We start from the raw sequence: 12051 nt of genomic DNA on the forward strand, positions 1-12051 counted from the left end.
CATTCATGAGCTCTGATGAGTATTCTTCCTCTGAAGAGGATGAAGATATTATTGAAGAGTAAGTTTCTTAGTATCCAGGAGCAATCATGAAGCTGAATGCCAAGTTATTTGGTAATGAGACTTGGGAGGATGAACCTCCATTGCTCATCAATGAACTAAATACCTTGGTTCAACAGAAATTACCTCAGAAAAAACTGGATCCCGGAAAGTTCTTAATACCTTGCATCATAGGCACCATGACCATTAAGAAGGCTCTATGTGACCTTGGTTCAAGTATAAACCTCATGCCACTCTCTGTAATGGAGAAACTAGGGATCTTTGAGGTACAAGCTGCAAGAATCTCATTAGAGATGGAAGACAATTCAAGGAAACAGGCTTATGGACTTGTAGAGGATGCCTTAGTGAAGGTTGAAGGCTTTTACATCCCTGCTGATTTCATAATCCTAGACACTGGGAAGGAAGAGGATGATTCCATCATCCTTGGAAGACCCTTCCTAGCCACAGCAAGAGCTGTGATTGATGTGGACAGAGGAGAGTTAGTCCTTCAATTGAATAAGGACTACCTTGTGTTTCAGGCTCAAGGATCTTCTTCTGTAACCATGGAGAGGAAGCATGAAAGGCTTCTCTCAATACAGAGTCAAACAGAGCCCCCACACTCAACTTCTAAGTTTGGTGTTGGGAGGCCACCATCAAGCTCTGAGTCTCTGTGAAGCTCTCTAAGAGTTCACTGTCAAGCTATTGACATTAAAGAAGCGCTTATTGGGAGGCAACTCAATGTTAATTAATTATATTTATTTATATTCCATTGTCATTTTATGTTTTCTTTAGGTTGATGATCATGTGAAGTCATAAAAACAACTGCAGAATTAAAGCAAAAAACAAAAACAGCGTCAAAAATAGCACACCCTGGAGGACAGGCTTACTGGCATTTAAATGCCAGTAAGGATAGCAGAATGGGCATTTAACGCCCAGCCTGGCAGTATTCTGGGCGTTAAACGCCAGAATGTTTGCACTTTGGGCATTTAACGCCAGAAAAGGGTGTCTGGCGTCTGGCTGGCATTAAACGCCAGAAATGGCAGACAGACTGGCGTTTAACACCAGAAAAGGTAGCAGAGCTGGCGTTTAACGCCAGAATTGGTTTCTAGGTTTCTCCGTAAACCTAATTGGTTACTTCCAATTACGTAAATCAATAGTTCAAAGGCGTTTACACGCCAGAATGGTGCAGGGAGCAGAATTCCTTGACACCTCAGAATCTGTGGACCCCACAGGATCCCTACCTACCCCAACTCTTCTTCTCTCCTCTTCACACCTTTCCATAACACTCTTCCCCAAATACCCTTGACCAATCACATCAATACATCTTCCCCAAACACCATTCACCTATCAAATCCTACCCTTTTCCCCATATTCTCTTCACCACTCACATCCATCCATCATAAACCCCACCTACCTCACCATTCAAATTCAAACCATTTCCCTCCCAAACTCACCCCTTCATGACCGAATTCCCTCTCTCTCTTACCCTATAAATACCCCTCCTTACAACCGTCAAATTCACACTTCATACACACTTAACCCCCCCTTGGTCGAACCACTAACCACCCTCCATCTCCTTCATTTCTTCTTCATCTACTCCTTTCTTTCTTCTTTTGCTCGAGGACGAGCAAAAATTCTAAGTTTGGTGTGGGAAAAGCTCTGGTTTTTATTTTTCCATAACTATCAATGGCACCTAAGGCCAGAGAAACATCTAGAAAGAGGAAAGGAAAGGCAATTGCTTCAACCTCCGAGTCATGAGAGATGGAGAGATTCATCTCAAAGGTCCATCAAGACCACTACTATAAAGTTGTGACCAAGAAAAAGGTGATCCCCGAGGTCCCCTTCATGCTCAAAAAGTGTGAATTTCCGGAGATCCGATGTAAGATTCGAAGAAGAGGTTGGGAAGCTCTCACCAATCCAATCCAACAAGTCAGAATCTTAATGGTTCAAGAGTTCTATGCTAATGCATGGATCACTAAGAACCATGATCAAAGTATGAACCCGAACCCAAAGAATTGGCTCACAATGGTTTGGGAGAATTACTTGGATTTCAGTCTGGAAAATGTGAGGTTGGCATTTAACTTGCCAATGATGAGAGGAGATCCTCATCCTTTTACTAGAAGGGTCAACTTTGATAAAAGGTTGGACCAAGTCCTCATGGACATCTGTATGGAAGGAGCTCAATGGAAGAGAGATTCAAGAGGCAAGCCGGTTCAATTAAGAAGGCTTGACCTCCAACCCGTGGCTAGAGGATGGTTAGAGTTCATCCAACGCTCTATCATTCCTAATAGCAACCGGTCTGAAGTTACAATAGACCGGGCTATCATGATCCATAGTATCATGAATGGAGAGGAAGTAGAAGTTCATGAAATCATAACTCTAGAACTCTACAAGGTGGCAGACAAGCCCTCTACTTTGGCAAGGTTAGCCTTCCCTCATCTCATCTGTAACCTATGCAATTCAGCTGGAATTGTCATAGAGGAAGACATCCTCATTGAAAGAGACAAGCCCATCACTAAGAAGAGGATGGAGCAAACAAGAGAGCCCACTCATGGACCTCAACAAGAGCATGAGGAAATTCCTCATCAAGAAATCCCCGAGATGCCTCAAGGGATGCACTTTCCTCCACAAAACTATTGGGAGCAAATCAACACCTCCTTAGGAGAATTGAGTTCCAACATGGGGCAACTAAGGATGGAGCACCAAGAGCACTCCATTATCCTCAATGAAATTAGAGAGGACCAAAAGGCCATGAGAGAGGAGCAACAAAGGCAAGGAAGAGACATAGAGGAGCTCAAGCACTCCATAAGATCTTCAAGAGGAAGAACTAGCCGCCATCACTAAGGTGGACCCGTTCTTTAATTTCCTTGTTTTTATTTTTCTGTTTTTTGGTTTTGATGCTTTATGTTTTGTCTATGTTTGTGTCTTTATTACATGATCATTAGTGTCTAGTATCTATGTCTTAAAGCTATAAATATCCTATGAATCCTTCACTTTTCTTAAATGAAAAAAGTTTTTAATTGCAAAAGAACAAGAGGTACATGGATTTTGAATTTTATCTTGAAATTAGCTTAATTATTTTGATGTTGTGGCAATACTTTTTGTTTTCTGAATGAATGCTTGAACAGTGCATATTTTTGAATTTTTTGTTTATGAATGTTAAAATTGTTGGCTCTTGAAAGAATAATGAAAAAGGAGAAATGTTATTGATAATTTGAAAAATCATAAAATTGATTCTTGAAGCACGAAAAAGAAGTGAAAAGCAAAGCTTGCGAAAAAAAAAGAGCAAAAAATAAAGAAGAAAAGAAAGAAAAAGAAAAAGCAAGCAGAAAAATCCAATAACCCTTTAAACCAAAAGGCAAGGGTAAAGAGGATCCAAGGCTTTGAGCATTAACGGATAGGAGGGCCCAAAGGAATAAAATCCTGGCCTAAGCGGCTAAATCAAGCTGTCCCTAACCATGTGCTTGTGGCGTGAAGGTGTCAAGTGAAAAGCTTGAGACTGAGTGGTTAAAGTTGTGGTCCAAAGCAAAAAGAGTGTGCTTAAGAGCTCTGGGGACTCTAGCAAAGCTGAGTCATAATCTGAAAATGTTCACCCAGTTATGTGTCTGTGGCATTTATGTATCCGGTGGTAATACTGGAAAACAAAATGCTTAGGGTCACGGCCAAGACTCATAAAGTAGCTGTGTTCAAGAATCAACATACTGAACTAGGAGAATCAATAACACTATCTGAATTCTGAGTTCCTATGGATGCCAATCATTCTGAACTTCAAAGGATAAAGTGAGATGCCAAAACTGTTCAGAAGCAAGAAGGCTACAAGTTCCGCTTATCTAATCAAAACTAATCTTCATTGATATTTTTGAGATTTATTGTATTTTCTCTTCTTTTTATCCTATTTTGTTTTTAGTTTCTTGGGGACAAGCAACAATTTAAGTTTGGTGTTGTGATGAGCGGATAATTTATACCCTTTTTGGCATTGTTTTTACATAGTTTTTTGCATGTTTTAATTACTTTTTATTATATTTTTATTAGTTTTTATGAAAAATCACATTTCTGGACTTTACTATGAGTTTGTCTATGATTTCAGGTATTTTCTGGCTGAAATTGAGGGACCTGAGCAAAAATCAGATTCAGAGGCTGAAAAAGGACTGCAGATGCTGCTGGATTCTAACCCTCCTGCACTCGAAATGGAGTTTTTGGAGCTGTAGAAGCCCAATTGGTACGCTCTCAATTGCATTGGAAATTAGACATCTTGGGCTTTCCAGCAATATATAATAGCCCATACTTTTCCCGAGATTTGATGGCCCAAACTGGCGTTCAAACGCCCACCTGAGACCCTTTTCTAGAGTAAAACGCCAGAACTGGCACCAGAACTGGAGTTAAACGCCCAAACTGGCACCCAAACTGGCATTTAACTCCAAGGATGGCCTATGCATGTGAAAGCTTCAATGCTCAGCCCAAGCACACACCAAGTGGGCCCCGAAAGTGGATTTCTACACTATCTGCACTTAGTTACTCATTTTCTGTAAACCTAAGTTACTAGTTTAGTATAAATAGCACTTTTTACTATTATACTTAAAAGAGCTTTTATGCCATATTTCACGTTTGGAGAGGTTGGCCATTCGGCCATGCCTAGACTATTTTTACTTATGTATTTTCTACGGTGGAGTTTCTACACCCCATAGATTAAGGTGTGAAGCTCTGCTGTTCTTCATGAATTAATGCAATTACTACTGTTTTTCTATTCAATCACGCTTGATTCTATTCTAAGATACTCACTCGTACTTCAATCTGGAAAATATGATGATCCGTGACACTCATCATTATTCTCAATTCTATGAACGCGTGCCTAACAACCACTCCCGTTCTATCTGAGCTCAACATAGTCATTGGGCGACAGCTTGAGTGCGTATCTCTTGGGTATCTAATACACGGACCGAGTCCGTGAGATTGGTATCTTCGTAGTAGAGGCTAGAACCAATTGACAACCATTCCTGAGATCTGGAAAGTCTAAACCTTGTCTGTGGTATTCCGAGTAGGATCTGGGAAGGGATAACTGTGACGAGCTTCAAACTTGCGAATGTTGGGCACAGTGACAGTGTGCAAAAGGACAAGGGTCCTATTCCGATGCTAGCGGGAACCGACAGATGATTAGCCATGTGGTAGTTGTTCCTGGTATTTTTCATCCGAGACGAGAAATCCGACAGTTGATTAGTCGTGCAGAGATCATACCTGGTATTTTTCATCCGAGAAGATCTTACAGCTTGCCATGGAAGGGAGCACGCATGGTTGGGAGAAGCCAATAGGAAAGTAGAGGTTCAGAAGCAACAAAGTATCTCCAAATGCTTATCTGAAATTCCCACCAACGAATCACATAAGTACCTTTATCTTATTTTATGTTTTATTTATCTTTTAATTATCAAAACTCATAACCATTTGAATCCGCCTGATTGAGATTTAAAAGATGACCATATCTTGCTTCAAGCCGACAATCTCCGTGGGATCGACCCTTACTCACGTAAGGTATTACTTGGATGACCTAGTGCACTTGCTGGTTAGTTGTGTGGAGTTGTGAAAAGTGTGAATCACGATTTCCCACACCATGTTTTTGGCGCCGTTACCGGGAGTTGTTCGAGTTTGGACAACTGACGGTTCATCTTGTTGCTTAGATTAGGTAATTTTATTTTATGTTTAAGCATTTTAATTATTTTTTATTCAAAAAATTCAAAAAAAAAGTGTTCTTCAGAAGTTTTAAGAATGAATTCTAGAGTTTCATGAGATATGTTGAATCCTGGCTGGCTGTTAAGCCATGTCTAATCTTTTGGACCGAGGTTTCCACTTATCTTTGCAAGAGCCTTTTGGTTCCCATCAATTTAGTTGTTGTATGTAATGCTCTGCTAAAGCATGACTGGCCATTTGGCCATGTCTAATTCTATTGGACCGAAGCTTTAGACTAACATTGCACGAATCCTGGAATTCTTATTAAAAATTTTGTATCTCTTTATTTTCTTTTTCAAAAATAATTTTGGAAAAAATACAAAAAAAAAACCATAAAAAAACCAAAAATTTTTTTGTGTTTCTTGTTTGAGTTCAGTGTCAAATTTTAAGTTTGGTGTCAATGGCATGTTTTAATTTTCCTTAAATTTTTGAAAATTCATCATGTGTTCTTTCTTAATCTTCAAGTTGTTATTGAGGATTTTCTTTGTTTAATCTTGTGATTTTCTTGTTGTGTGTCTTTTCTTGTTTTTCATATGCATTTTCGAATTCATAGTGTCTAAACATTAAAAAATTTTAAGTTTGGTGTCTTACATGTGTTTCTTTTCTTAAAAATTTTCAAAAATATGTTTTTGATGTTCATCATGATCTTCAAAGTGTTCTTGGTGTTCATCTTGATATTCAAAGTATTCTTGCATGCATTAGTTGTTTTGATTTCAATTTCTGATGTCTTGTGTCATTTTGTTGTTTTTCTCTCTCCTCATTAAAAATTCTAAAATAAAAAATAATATCTTTCCCCTATTTTGCTCATAAATTTTGAAATTTTGGGTTGACTTAGTCAAAAATTTTTTAAATTTGGTTATTTCTTGTTAGTCAATTCAAAATTTCAATTTAAAAATTCTATCTTTTCAAATCTTTTTCAAAAATAAAATCTTTTTCATTTTTTTTTCATGTTTTCAAAAATCTCAAAATTAATCTTCAAAATCCTTTTCTTATTTTTATTTCATAATTTTCGAATTTATTGCTAATAATTAATATTTTGATTCAAAATTTTTAAGTTGTTACTTGCCTATTAAGAAAGGATCAATCTTTAAATTCTAGAATCATATCTTTTAGTTTCTTGTTAGTCAAGTAATCAACTTTAATTTCAAAAATCAACTCTTTTTAATTTCCTTTTCAAATCTTTTTCAAAATAGATTTCAATCATATCTTTTCAAAACTTAATTTCAAATCTTTTTCTAACTTCTTATCTTTTCAAAATTGACTTTCAAATCTTTTTCAACTAACTACTTGACTTTTTGTTTTAATTTTAAAAGTTTACTATTTCTTATCTTTTTCAAAACCACCTAACTACTTTTCTCTCTCTCTTATTTTCAAAAATCACTAACCTCTTTTTCAAAATTCTTTTTCATTAACTAATTGTTTTAAATTCTAATTTTATTTTATTCCTTCTTAAATTTTGACTTCTAACTCATAATTAAAATAAAAACAAAAATATTTTTTCTTTTCTTTTAAATTAATATTCTAATACTCTCTCTCTCTTATCTCTTTCTATTTATTTAATTATTTGCTAACACTTCTCTTCTTAAAAATTTGAACCCTATCCCTTTCTCTGTGTTCGAATTCTTCTTCTCCCTTCTTCATTCTATTCTTCTATTCTTCTACTCACATAAAGGAATCTCTATACTGTGACATAGAGGATTCCTCTTCTTTTTTGTTCTCTTCTTTTTCATATGACCAGGAACAAGGATAAGAACATTCTTGTTGAAGCTGATCCTGAACCTGAAAGGACTCTGAAGAGGAAGCTAAGAGAAGCTAAAGCACAAAACTCTGGAGAGGACCTTACAGAAATTTTCGAAAAAGAAGTAGAGATGGCAGCTGAAAATAACAACAATGGTGGAGATGCAAGGAAGATGCTTGGTGACTTTACTGCACCAACTTCTGACTTTTATGGAAGAAGCATCTCAATTCCTGCAATTGGAGCAAACAACTTTGAGCTTAAGCCTCAATTTGTTTCTCTAATGCAACATAATTGCAAGTTTCATGAACTTCTATTGGAAGATCCTCATCAGTTCTTAGCTGAATTCTTGCAAATCTGTGACACTGTTAAGACCAATGGGGTTAATCCTGAGGTCTACAGACTTATGCTTTTCCCCTTTGCTGTAAGAGACAGAGCTAGGACATGGTTGGACTCACAACCTAAAGAAAGCCTGAACTCTTGGAAAAAGTTGGTCAATGCTTTCTTGGCCAAATTCTTTCAACCTCAAAAGTTGAGCAAGCTTAGAGTGGAAGTCCAAATCTTCAGACAGAAGGAAGGTGAATCCCTCTATGAAGCTTGGGAAAGATACAAGCAATTGATCAGAAGGTGTCCTTCTGACATGCTTTCAGAATGGAGCGTCTTATGTATATTCTATGATGGTCTGTCTAAATTGTCCAAGATGTCATTGGATCACACTGTTGGTGGATCTCTTTATCTGAAGAAAACACCTGCAGAAGCCCAGGAACTCATTGAAATGGTTACAAATAACCAGTTCATGTATACTTCTGAAAGAAATCCTGTGAATAATGGGATGACTCAGAAGAAAGGAGTTCTTGAGGTTGATACTCTAAATGCCATTTTGGCTCAGAACAATATTTTGACTCAGCAAGTCAATATGATTTCTCAGAGTCTGACTGGAATGCAAGCTACATCTGGCAGTACTAAAGAAGCTTCCTCTGAAGAAGAAGCTTATGACCCTAAAAATCCTGCAATGGAAGAGGTGAATTACATGGGAGAATCCTATGGAAACACTTACAATCCTTCATGGAGGAATCATCCTAATTTCCCATGAAAGGATCAGCAGAAGCCTAATCAAGGCTTCAATAATAATAATGGTGGGAGAAATAGGTTTGGCAATATCAAGCCTTTTCCATCATCTTCTGAGCAACAAACAGAGAATTCTAAGCAGAGACTCTCTGACTTAGCAACCATAGTCTCTGATCTATCTAAGATCACTCTCAGTTTCATGACTGAAATAAGGTCCTCCATTAGAAATTTGGAGGCACAAGTGGGTCAAAAGAGTTAAAGAGTTACTGAAATCCCTCCTAGTACTCTCCCAAGCAATACAGAAGAGAATCCAAAAAGAGAGTGCAAGGCCATCAATATAACCAACATGGCCGAACCTATAGAGGAGGAAGAGGCAGTAATTTCCAGTGAGGAATACCTCAATGGACGTCCACTGACCCCTAAGGAGTTCCCCATTGGGGAACCAAAGAAATCTGAGGCTCATATAGAGACCATAGAGATTCCACTGAACTTACTGTTGCCATTCATGAGCTCTGATGAGTATTCTTCCTCTGAAGAGGATGAAGATATTATTGAAGAGCAAGTTGCTCAGTATCCAGGAGCAATCATGAAGCTGAATGCCAAGTTATTTGGTAATGAGACTTGGGAGGATGAACCTCCATTGCTCATCAATGAACTAAATACCTTGGTTCAACAGAAATTTCCTCAGAAGAAACTGCATCCCCGAAAGTTCTTAAAACCTTGCATCATAGGCACCATGACCTTTAAGAAGGCTCTATGTGACCTTGGTTCAAGTATAAACCTCATGCCACTCTTTGTAATGGAGAAACTAGGGATCTTTGAGGTACAAGCTGCAAGAATCTCACTACAAATGGCAGACAATTCAAGGAAACAGGCTTATGGACTTATAGAGGATGTCTTAGTGAAGGTTGAAGGCTTTTACATCCCTGCTGATTTCATAATCCTAGATACTGGGAAGGAAGAGGATGAATCCATCATCCTTGGAAGACCCTTCCTAGCCACAACAAGAGCTGTGATTGATGTGGACAGAGGAAAGTTAGTCCTTCAATTGAATGAGGACTAACTTGTGTTTCAGGCTCAAGGATCTTCTTCTGTAACCATGGAGAGGAAGCATGAAAGGCTTCTCTCAATACAGAGTCAAACAGAGCCCCCACACTTAACTTCTATGTTTGGTGTTAGGAGGCCACCGTCAAGCTCTGAGTCTCTGTGAACCTCTCTAAGAGCTCACTGTCAAGCTATTGACATTAAAGAAGCGCTTTTTGGGAAGCAACCCAATGTTAATTAATTATATTTATTTATATTCCATTGTCATTTTATGTTTTCTTTAGGTTGATGATCATGTGAAGTCATAAAAACAACTGCAGAATTAAAGCAAAAATAAAAAACAGCATCAAAAACAGCACACCCTGGAGGACAGGCTTACTGGCGTTTAAATGCCAGTAAGGATAGCAGAATGGGCATTTAACGCCCAGTCTGGCAGCATTCTGGGCGTTAAACAACAGAATGGGCAGCACTTTGGGCGTTTAACGCCAGAAAAGGGTGTCTGGCATCTGGCTGGTGTTAAACGCCAGAAGTGGCAGACAGACTAGCGTTTAACACCAGAAAAGGTAGCAGAGCTGGCGTTTAACGCCAGAATTGGCACACAGAGGGCATTTACATGCCAGAATGGTGCAGGGAGCAGAATTCCTTGACACCTCAGGATCTGTGGACTCCACAGGATCCCTACCTATCCCAACTCTTCTTCTCTCCTCTTCACACCTTTCCATAACACTCTTCCCCAAATACCCTTGACCAATCACATTAATACCTCTTTCCCAAACACCATTCACCTATCAAATTCTACCCTCTTTCCCATATTCTCTTCACCACTCACATCCATCCATTCTAAACCCCATCTACCTCACCATTCAAATTCAAACCATTTCCCTCCCAAACCCACCCCTTCATGACCGAACTTCCTCTCTCTCTTACCCTATAAATACCCCTCCTTACAACCTTCAAATTCACACTTCATACACACTTAACCCCCCTTGGCCGAACCACTCACCACCCTTCATCTCTTCCATTTCTTCTTCGTCTACTCCTTTCTTTCTTCTTTTGCTCGAGGACGAGCAAAACTTCTAAGTTTGGTGTGGGAAAAGCTCTGCTTTTTGTTTTTCCATAACCATCAATGGCACCTAAGGCCAGAGAAACCTCTAGAACGAGGAAAGGGAAGGCAATTGCTTCCACCTCCGAGTCATGGGAGATGGAGAGATTCATCTCAAAGGTCCATCAAGACCACTTCTATAAAGTTGTGGCCAAGAAAAAGGTGATCCCCGAGGTCCCCTTCATGCTCAAAAAGAGTGAAAATCCGGAGATCCGACGTAAGATTCAAAGAAGAGGTTGGGAAGCTCTCACCAACCTAATCCAACAAGTCAGAATCTTAATAGTTCAAGAGTTCTATGCTAATGCATGGATCACTAAGAACCATGATCAAAGTATAAACCCAAACCCAAAGAATTGGCTCACAATGGTTTAGGGGAATTACTTGGATTTCAGTCTGGAAAATGTGAGGTTGGCATTTAACTTGCCAATGATGAGAGGAGATCCTTATCCTTTCACTAGAAGGGTCAACTTTGATCAAAGGTTGGACCAAGTCCTCATGGACATCTGTATGGAAGGAGCTCAATGGAAGAGAGACTCAAGAGGCAAGCCGGTTCAATTAAGGAGGCTTAACCTCCAACCCGTGGCTAGAGGATGGTTAGAGTTCATCCAACGCTCTATCATTCCTACTAGCAACCGGTCTGAAGTTACAATAGACCGGGCTATCATGATCCATAGTATCATGAATGAAGAGGAAGTAGAATTTCATGAAATCATACCTCTAGAACTCTACAAGGTGGCGGATAAGCCCTCTACTTTGGCAAGGTTAGCCTTCTCTCATCTCATCTGTAACCTATGCAATTCAGCTGGAATTGTCATAGAGGAAGACATCCTCATTGAAGGAGACAAGCCCAACACTAAGAAGAGGATGGAGCAAACAAGAGAGCCCACTCATGGACCTCAACAAGAGCATGAGGAAATTCCTCATCAAGAAATCCCTGAGATGCCTCAAGGGATGCACTTTCCTCCACAAAACTATTGGGAGCAAATCAACACCTCCTTAGGAGAATTGAGTTCCAACATGGGGCAACTAAGGATGGAGCACCAAGAGCACTCCATTATCCTCAATGAAATTAGAGAGGACCAAAAGGCCATGAGAGAGGAGCAACAAAGGCAAGGAAGAGACATAGAGGAGCTCAAGCACTCCATAAGATCTTCAAGAGGAAGAACTAGCCGCCATCACTAAGGTGGACCCGTTCTTTAATTTCCTTGTTTTTATTTTTCTGTTTTTTGGTTTTGATGCTTTATGTTTTGTCTATGTTTGTGTCTTTATTACATGATCATTAGTGTCTAGTATCTATGTCTTAAAGCTATGAATATCCTATGAATCCTTCACTTTTCTTAAATAAAAA

General features: G+C 38.9%; 1 non-coding gene across 1 annotated transcript; it reads right to left on the bottom strand.

Annotated features, from left to right (window-relative positions):
- Window positions 1–8027: 8027 nt before the first annotated feature.
- LOC148562104 (small nucleolar RNA R71) lies at window positions 8028–8135 on the bottom strand. The gene has a single exon (XR_015887515.1). It is a non-coding gene; the product is annotated as a small nucleolar RNA R71 (small nucleolar RNA).
- Between the last annotated feature and the right edge of the window lie 3916 nt (window positions 8136–12051).

This window comes from Arachis ipaensis, chromosome B6 (genome assembly GCF_059453495.1).
Source record: "Arachis ipaensis isolate K30076 ecotype BB chromosome B6, ASM5945349v1, whole genome shotgun sequence".
NCBI classification, from domain to species: Eukaryota; Viridiplantae; Streptophyta; class Magnoliopsida; order Fabales; family Fabaceae; genus Arachis; species Arachis ipaensis.